Source organism: Cebus imitator, unplaced genomic scaffold (genome assembly GCF_001604975.1).
Source record: "Cebus imitator isolate Cc_AM_T3 unplaced genomic scaffold, Cebus_imitator-1.0 Scaffold344, whole genome shotgun sequence".
NCBI lineage: Eukaryota > Metazoa > Chordata > Mammalia > Primates > Cebidae > Cebus > Cebus imitator.
Genome location: NW_016107659.1, coordinates 864,139 through 874,006, shown reverse-complemented (window position 1 = coordinate 874,006; position 9,868 = coordinate 864,139). Strand labels below are relative to the sequence as shown.

Genomic DNA, 9,868 nt, shown 5'->3' with positions numbered 1-9,868 from the left:
GGTGGTGGTGGTGGTGGAGGTGGCGGTAGAGGTGGTGGTGGTGGTGGTGGTTGAAGTGGTGGCGGTGGAGGCAGTGGTGGCGGTGGAGGTGGAGATGGTGGTGGTGGAGGTGGTGGTAGATGTGGTGGTGGTGGTGGTGGTGGTTGAGGTGGTGGCGGTGGAGGCAGTGGTGGTGGTGGAGGTGCTGGTGGTGATGGTGGCGGTAGAGGCAGTGGAGGTGGTGGTGGTGGCGGCGGCGGCGGTGGTGGTGGATGTGGCAGTGACAGTGGCGGTGGCGGTGGAGGTGGTGTGGTGGCGGTGACAGCGGCGGCAGAGGCGGTGGCGGCGATGGTGTGGTGGTGGCTGTGGCAGTGGCAGTGGCAGAGGTGGTGTGGCGGTGGTGGTAGTGGTGTTGGTGGAGGTGGTGTGTGTTTGTGTGTAGTGAGGGAATTTCAGGGATGATAAAAACAACTCTAATTTTAGCCCTAAGCATTGCTGACTTGCCTACTAGCTTAAAAAATTCATCATCACTGCAAATTTTCACTGCCATATGATACTTCTTGTTTTCCTACAAAATTACTTGTTCTGTTATTTATTTATTTTTTGACAGTCTTGTTCTGCTGCCCAGGCTGGAGTACAGTGGGGTAACCTCAGATCACTGCAACCTTGGCCTCCTGGGCTCAGGCAATTCTCTTGCCTCAGCTTCCCGAACAGCTGGGATTACAGGCATGCCCCACCACGCCTGGCTAATTTTTTTTTTTTTGTGTGTGTGTATTTTTAGTAGAGACAAGGTCTTGCCATGTTGGCCAGGCTGGTCTGGAACTCTTGGCCTCAAGTGATCTGCCTGCCTTGGCCTCCCAAAGTGCTAGAGCTACAGGCATGAGCCACCATGCCCAGCTATTGCTGTTAATGTATTAGTAAATTTTTATTTTATTTTTATTATACTCTTAAGTTCTGGGATACATGTGCAGAACATGCAGGTTTGTTACATAGGTATACATGTGCCATGGTGGTTTGCTGTACCCATTTACCTGTCATCTACATTAGGTATTTCTTCTAATGCTATCCTTCCCGTATCTCCCCTCACCGCTACAGGCCCTCGTGTGTGATGTTCCCCTCCTTGCATCCATGTGTTCTCATTGTTCAACTGACACTTATGAGTGAGAACATGTGGTGTTTGGTTTTCTGTTCTTGTGTTTGCTGAGAATCATGGTTTCCAGCTTCATCCATTTTCCTGCAAAGAACATGAACTCATCCTTTTTTATGGCTGCATAGTATTCCATGGTGTATATGTGCCACATTTTCTTTATCCAGTCTATCATTGATTGGCATTTGGGTTGGTTCCAAGTTTTTGCTGCAATAAACATACGTGTGAACAATGCTGCAATAAACATATGTGTGCACATGTCTTTATGGTAGAATGAGTTATAATCCTTTCGGTATATACCCAGTAATAGAATTACTGGGTCAAATAGTGTTTCTAGTTCTAGATCCTTAAGGAACTGCCACACTGTCTTCCACAATGGTTGCATTAATTTACACTCCCACCAACAGTGTAAAAGTGTTCCTATTTCTCCACATCCTCTCCAGCATCTGTTGTTTCCTGACTTTTTAATGATTGCCATTCTAACTGACATGAGGTGGTATCTCAATGTGGTTTTGATTTGCATTTCTCTAATGACCAGTGATGGTGAGCTTTTTTTCATGTTTGTTGGCTGCATAAATGTCTCCTTTTGAGAAGTGTCTCCTCATATCCTTCACCCACTTTTTGATGGGGTTGTTTTTTTCTTGTAAATTTGTTCTTTGTAGATTTTGGATATTAGCCCTTTGTCAGATGGATAGATTGAAAAATTTTTCTCCCATTCCGCAGGTTGCCTATTCACTCTGATGATAGTTTCTTTTGCTGTGCAGAAGCTTTTTAGTTTAATTAGATTCCATTTGTCAATTTTGGCATTTGTTGCCATTGCTTTTGGTGTTTTAGTCATGAAGTGTTTGCCATGCCCATATCCTGAATGGTATTGCCTAGGTTTTCTTCTAGGGTTTTTATGGTTTTAGGTCTTATGTTTAAGTCTTTAATCCATCTTGAGTTAATTTTTGTATAAGGTGTAAGGAAAGGATCTAGTTTCAGCTTTCTACATATGGCTAGCCAGTTTTCCCAACACCATTTATTAAATAGGGAATCCTTTCCCCATTGCTTATTTTTGTCAGCTTTGTCAAAGATCAGATGGTTGTAGATGTGTGGCGTTATTTCTGAGGCCTCTGTTCTGTTCCATTGGTCTATATCTCTGTTTTGGTACCAGTACCATGCTGTTTTTGTTACTGTAGCCTGGTAGTATAGTTTGAAGTCAGGTAGCATGATGCCTCCACCTTTGACTACTATAGCTATGTAATAAAATTTGAAATCAGGTAGCATGATGCCTTACCATCCCATGTCATTTCCTCCTTTTCTGTTCACACCATTTTGAATAATGTATTCCTTAGGATCCTTTCAAATTACCAATGTATTTCCTAATAATTGGTTGTATGTGCATTAAGAATCTCTAGAAGGAAGCACAAAAAACAAATAATGGTTTTCTAAGAGCTAGTAAGCTAGGTGGGGAAAAAACTTTTCATTGTATATTTTTACAACTCTTATTTTTGAATAATGTGGATGCATTTGATATATGTATGCATGCATAATATATATACAAATATATATATAAATATGTATATAGATGTATGTGAATAAATAAAATGCAGCAATGTCTAATATAACTATTTTTCTTTGCATTTATTCTAACATGCACACTTTTAAAAAAATTTAACTTTTATTTTACGTTCAGGGGTATATGTGCGGGTTTGTTATATAAGTAAACTTGTGTCATGGGCATTTGTTGTATAGATTATTTTATCACCCAGGTATTAAGCCTAGTACCCATTCGTTATTTTATTCTTCCTGATCCTCTCCCTCTTCCCACTTTCCATCCTCCCATCGGCCCCAGTGTGTTGTTCCCATCTGTGTGTCCATGTGTTCTCATCATTGAGCTCCTACCTATAAGTGAGAACATGCCATCTTTTTTGTTGTGTATGTGTGTGTGTGTGTGTTTTGGTGGGAGGAGGTTGAGACAGAGTCTCACTCTGTCATCCAGGCTGAAGTGCATTGGCATGATCTCAGCTCACTGCATCCTCCGCCTCCTGGGATCAGATGATCTTCCCACCTCAGCCTCCCAAGTAGCTGGGTACATGCATGTGGTACCATGCCTATCTAATTTTTGTGTTTTTAGTAAAGACAGAGTTTCACCATATTGGCCAGGCTGAGAATGTGCAGTCTTTGGCTTTGTTTCTGCACCAGTTGCTAAGGATAATGGTCTCCAGCTTCATCCATGTTCCTGCAGAGGACGTGATATCATTCTTTTTATGGTTGCATAGTATTCCATAACAAGAAAACTTTTACTTTGGCACATCTTTGGACTTTTATACTTTTTATATGATTGCTAATATATTTTAGGAGGAAATTTGGTATCTATCAGTATCTATATAATATAGTATTTTTTCTGGAATAAAATATTTAAAACTGGACATCTAAAATTAAATTATGAAGTAAAAGGGAACTCAACTTTAAAAAATAATTTAATAGTTAACTTGGATTTCAAAAATAATTGTTCATATTATCTAAATTGATACTTAACTATATTGTGTGAAGACATTTAAAAACCAAGGACATCTTTAACCTGTGAATTAAAGTCTCTATTGATGGCTTTTTTTTTTTAAACTATGGAGACCTAAGGAGCTAGAGAGATACAATAAAAGGAAGAACAGATTTTTTAAAAATGACATCTGCTTAAAGAAGGAGAAGTAATTAGATCTACTATCTTCCTACATCAACCAAGTATAAAGGTAAAATAAACTATGTTTCAGATAAACAAGATCTCAAAAAATTTACCTGCCATGTACCCTTTCTGAGGACAGTGCTGATAGATGTGCTTCACCAGAACAGGGAAGTAAACCAAGAAAGAGGGAAAAGAGATTCAGTGCAAGAAAGTTGTAAAGGAAGCCTCCAAATTAATGGGAAAGGAGATTCTAAGAAAACAGTAGGCAATCCTAGGTATCAATCATACAATTAATGTGGTCCAGAAGGTTCTAGAAGAGACATCTTCCAAAAAGTAAAAGTGATAGTGTACTTAATTTGTTTGAATATGTAAAGAGGAGATTTATGGGGGAATGTTTGTAAATTAGTGATAAATACATAGAAAACTAAGCTAATGGAAAAATAAGACAAATATTCACTTTAGGAAAAGAAAATGTAAGGGGAAAAGCAATCATATTCTATTATATTGCTGAGCTTTCTTTGTCATCTATGTATTGTCATAATAACATGTTTACTGAGTATTGATTCTAACTTTACTAGGATGATGGATAGATGGGAAGTGTTTCTCTCTCTCTCTCTCTCTCTCATCTCTCTGTGTGTGTGTGTATGTGTAAGAGAGCAATATCTTCAGTTTCCATAGAGGCAAGTTGATGTTAATGCCTAAAACAGAAAAATAAAAAAAGTAGCAACATAAACATTTTTTTCCAGGGATATGCAAAGAATATATCAGAGGAGCCAAATCTAATTACCTCTGGAAAATTGGTAATGAGAGGAAAAAGAAAGGCTGCTCTTTCTCATATGATCTATAGAGTTGTTTGACTCTTGTCATAGGTTGATTTTCTGGAAAGCGGATTCTGAGATGGATGCAAGAGGCTTATTGGGGAGTATTCTTGAGATCAAGGAAGAGATGGGAAGGAAGAACAAGGGAGCCTGTTCTTTATATGTCAGCTCCTTTGGGGAGGTGGTAGGGTAGACAGTGGATCTAACAGCAAATAGCATATTCATCACATGGAGTGTATTTGTGCTCAGTCATAGGAGTTGGAGAACAGGACCTTCAGCTCTTTTAACTTTGCTTTCTGAAAAAATGGTATGTTATTGTCATACACATGCCTTAATTCAGTGGTTGTTCTACACTCAAGATGCCTCCCATAGAAACCTCCCTTCCAAAAAAAAAGGAGGCACGTGGGTAACACATAAAAGATCTGGGCATTCTCGCATGGCAGGGTTTGGGGAGCACTCTGTTAAATTCATTGTCACTCAGATTTATTTGTCCATAGACCCGTTTTCAAATCACATGATGCCATCCTAAGAAATACACTAATAAACTCATTTGACTGTTGTTGAGCTTTTTTCAGGAATGCAATCCCTAATGTTGTCATTGTTCTTAGAAGGAAACATGACTGTCTTTAGAAGGAAGATTCCAAGAACTGGTTGACTGTGGTGAAAACAGAGTCTGCCTATACATGCCTGGGTGAGCACTGAGAAATGGAAACAAAACAAATAAAGCACACCTTAGGCAAAAGAGGAGAACTAGGGGAAAGAATGAAAATAGGGGTAAGGAGCGGAGGCTGTTTTGAGCCAGGTTTGAAAGATGCAGTAAGCATCAATGGGAATCATAAAGGCCCAAATGGGAAGCAGTTTTGTTTGCTAGTTTTAAATAAAAAAGTTTGGAGCAGGGGAAGGCTTTCTCCTGGGGAGGCTGGATGGAGGAAAAAGATCTTATTAAGGAAGAGGTGGGTTGGATTTCAGGAGAGGCAGGCAACTACACAGAGGTTCAGGTGAATGAGATCATTCCGTTTCAACCTAAACTGGCTGTGTCTGGAGCAGCCAGACATCATGAGCCTGAGATCTGGCAGGGACTCTGCAAAAACAGGAGCAAACCAGCCTGGGGGAAAGAATGAAAATTGCAGAGCATGACTTATGTGTTAGGCTCAGTCAGTCAAGATCAGTAACGCTCAGTGTGTCTTTGATTTTTCCACCTGTGTCCTATCTGTTTGGTAAAACTTCAGCTTTATCCTCTGAAACAGAAACTGTAGTAAGTGGCTACCCCATTGAAAAGGTCTGAGGTAAAGAACAGTAAATGAAATTTATTAAGGAGGTAGGATATACCAATGATAGGATTGGAGATTAATGAAATAGAAAACAGATATACTATAGAAAGTATCAATATAGGCAAAATTCGATTCTTTGAAAATATGAAGAAAAATAACCTGACAAACTCCTGGTTAGGGGGAGGTTTGGGAAAACAGAGGGGTCTTTTGATTCTAAGATGACCTTCTAGAGAATAAAAAAAGTGTGCGCATCTTTATCTTTGGTCTTATAGGAGAGGGTGAAGGAAGTGAACTGGGTGGACATGAAATTACTTGTAATTGAGTAAGCCTGGGGAAATTTTACCAATAGAGCTAATGGTGGATGTGAGGATCATCTTTACAGGTTCTAAGCATTTTTCTCTTCTGAAACTGAGTGGGGGAGGTTGTTTAAAATATTAAATAGATACTAAAAAACATTAAAATATACACATAGGGTAACAAAATTATAGTGATAAAAGCCAGTAAGTGGTTGCAAGGGATTAGGGCTGGGAGGAGGGTAGGACTCTCAAGAGGAAGGAAATTGTTTCTTACTGTTAATGGATCAGTTCTGTATTCTGATTGCGATGGCAGTTACAGGAATCTACACATGCAATAAAATGTCAAATACTCTCAAACACTGTACATGTAAAAACTAGTGAAATCTGAATAAAGCCTGCCATTTAGTTCAATGTCAGTTTCCTGGTGTTGTGAATTGAACTGTCTTTATGTAAGACGGTATCACTGGGGGAAGCTGGATGAAGGGCTCATAGGAACTCATTGCGTTCAATGAATTCACAGGACTCAAATTTCTATTTGAAATTTCTATATAAATATGAAATTATTTCAAAATTAAGAGCTTAAAACACTGGGGGGGCAGTTAAATAATAAGGATACAACAGATATTCATTACCAACCACCCACTTGAACAGTGCATTACCATTACTTTAGAAAGCTTCAAAGCACTCTTTCCAAACCTCTTCTCTTTCCCTCTCCCATCATAGACAACTACTAACTAGATATTTGTATTTATTATCTCTTTGCTTTTCTCTATAGTTTTAACTACATGTATTTATATCCTCCCAAATATATTGTTTAGTTTTCTGTATTTTGAATGCTATGTAAATGGAGTCATTCTGCATATGTTGTTCTACCACTTGCTTTTTCACTCAACTTTTCCTTTCTGAATTTAATCAATGCAGCTTTTTTTTTTTTGAGATACAGTCTCGCTCTGTTGCCCAGGCTGAGTGCAGCAGCAGGATCTTGGCTCACTGCAACCTCTGCCTCAGCCTCCCAAGTAGCTGGGATTACAGGTGCCCACCACCAGACCTGGCTAATTTTTGTATTTTTAGTAGAGAAGGGGTTTCACCATGTTTGTCAGGCTGGTCTTGAACTCCTGACCTCAGGTGATCCACCTTCGTTGGACTCCCAAAGTGCTGGGATTACAGGCATGGGCCAGTGCACCCAGCTGTCTGTAGCTTTTTTATTTATTCATTGAGGTAGTCATTGTGAATACATTAGAGTTTATTCCATTGTTTATCAACATTTGGTCTGTTCTTAGTTTTGTTTTTTTTTTTTCCCCCAATTACAAACAGTGCTGGTATAAATATTCTTTTACATGCCTCCTGGTAAACAGAAGAATTTCTCTAGGGAATATACCTAGGGGCGAAATTTCTGAGTCAGAGAGTTCAGCTACTTTTTGTATTTACTAAATGATGCCAATTTATTTTCCAAAGTGGTGTAACGATTGCTGCGTATTCTCAGTCACATTGGTATTGTCAGGATTCTTATTTCTTCTGTATGTGGTAAGTGGAAAATGGCATCTGATCATTATGGTTTAAAGTTTTTCCCCAATTTCTAACAAGACCGAACATTTTCCATGTATTTTTGCCATTTCTTTCTCTTCTGTGAAATACACATGTAACGTTTTTGCTTATTGATCAGTTGGATTGTTCATTTTTTTCTTATAGGTTTATAGAATTCTTTGTATATTTTCGAGCTCCATTATTTATGTTGTGAGTAACTTCTCCCAGTTTCTGACACTTATTTTTTACTTTCATTACAGTGTCTTTTATTTTTATTTTTTATTTTTTGAGACAGGCTCTCATTCTTGCCCAGGCTGGCGTGCAGTGGCACGATGATGGTTCACTGCAGCCTTGACCCAGCAGGCTCAGGTGATCCTCACACCTCAGCCTCCCAAGCAGCTGGGATTACAGGTGTGTACTACCATGCCTGGGTAATTTTTAATTTTTTGTAGAGACAGAGTCCTACTGTTTCCCAGATTGGTCATTCCAGTGTATTTTTAGGAACATAAACTTGTCATTTTAATGAGGTTGATCTCATTTTAAGAATCATTTTATTTATAATATATATATTTAAAAAATCTGTATAAGCTAGGAAGTTATAAAATTGTCAACGTGTATTAATCTCTGACTAATTTTGCTTTTCAAGTCTTTAATATACAAGAAATTGGCTTTTATGTGTGATATAAGAGGTCTAATTTTATTTTTTAACACATGACTAATATGTTGTCACCATAACCACATATTGAAATAATTAATATTTCATCCAAGTGTCTGCAATGCCAGCTCTAGGAAAATAAATCAGATTTCTATGCATGTGTAGGTATGTTTCTGGATTCTCTATTCTGTTGCCTTGGTCCATCTATATGTTTTTCCCCCATGCCACACTATCTTAATTGCTATAGCCCTAGAATAATTGTAATATCTGGAAGACAAGATCACTTGTAGGGTTCTTCGTTTTGAGTGTCATATATTTTCTTGGTCCTTGACTTTTTCATATTCATTTTGGGATCCGTTGCCAGGGTTCTCGAGACGCTTATGGAAACTTCCATTTGAATTACATTAAATACATAAAGTCATGTATCTTCAAGTGTATGTTCTTATAGACTTGAGAACATTTTGCAGCCAAATAGATCATATGTAGAGCATTATAATGCATTAGATCATGTGGCATATCAGAGGCAGGGGGTTGGTTTGGTATGAAGTTGCATGAAGCTGGTGGTTCTTTCCCAGCTCCAATATGTCACAATTTAATAACAATATGGAAAGAGATTTTATGCTCAAATTGCCATGAACAGAGTTTTCACCTACAAAGGGTTGTTCCCCAAATCAGGAGATCTCAGGAATTGCGATTACTATTACATGAGTACAATGAATTGCTATTGCAATTCCAATGAAGTTTGTATTTCTGGTGTGCTTAGTACAAAACATTGCAACCTGAAAGCAAATGCTATAGAATATAGCAGTCAAAAAAGTCTTTTGTCTTTAGTACGTCTATCTGTGTCTTCCTATCCATAAAGAATTTGTAATAGTTTTTTAGAACAAAGACTCTTGATCCAGTTCGGAGAGAATGTGTGATGATTATACAAATGTGGGTGCAGGTCAAACATAAAAAATAGGAAGAATGTAGACTCCTCTGCTCTCAGATCAAATTAATATTCCTTTTTTTTTGCAGTTTAATTACGCCTAAATACAAAAGCCATGTGAAGCCCGAAGATACTGGATATATGAGATTTGTCAAGCCATTTTTCCTACCACCAATGCCTGAACATGACCTCATTTATCTTGATCAATGAAGCTCAAGGAAGCATTGCACTTTGGCTTCTGCTTTAAGTTTTGTATGTTGATGTGTATCCCATGTCTTCTAACAATAAAGTGCTATTTTTCTGGCATTAATCACTGTCAAAGGCTTTCTGGTAAATTCCTTAGGCACTCGCCTTGTGGGAAAAGGCATCAGTTTGCCACATCCTAAGAAATGGGTTGTTCGTAATGTTGTGTCATAACTTGATTCTTGTGAGGCACTGGTTGAACACAATAATAGACCAGAGTCAATGACGATACACAGTGGCCAACCCTTAAAAGATGGCTCCAAAAGTTAATTCTTGTTTTCATCTGCCTATAGTGTCAATTCAATTGACAAATAATATGTGACTCTTGGTCATATTAATATGCTT

At 38.3% G+C, this 9,868-nt stretch overlaps 1 long non-coding RNA gene across 1 annotated transcript in view; it reads left to right on the top strand.

Annotated features, from left to right (window-relative positions):
• The window catches only part of LOC108287470, an 11,696-nt gene extending 2,095 nt beyond the window's left edge, over positions 1–9,601 (top strand). The window contains exons 2-3 of the long non-coding RNA XR_001818343.1: positions 5,215–5,297; positions 9,370–9,601. This is a non-coding gene — a long non-coding RNA (uncharacterized LOC108287470). The remainder of the gene's footprint in view (positions 1–5,214; positions 5,298–9,369) is intronic.
• The last annotated feature ends 267 nt before the right edge of the window (positions 9,602–9,868 follow it).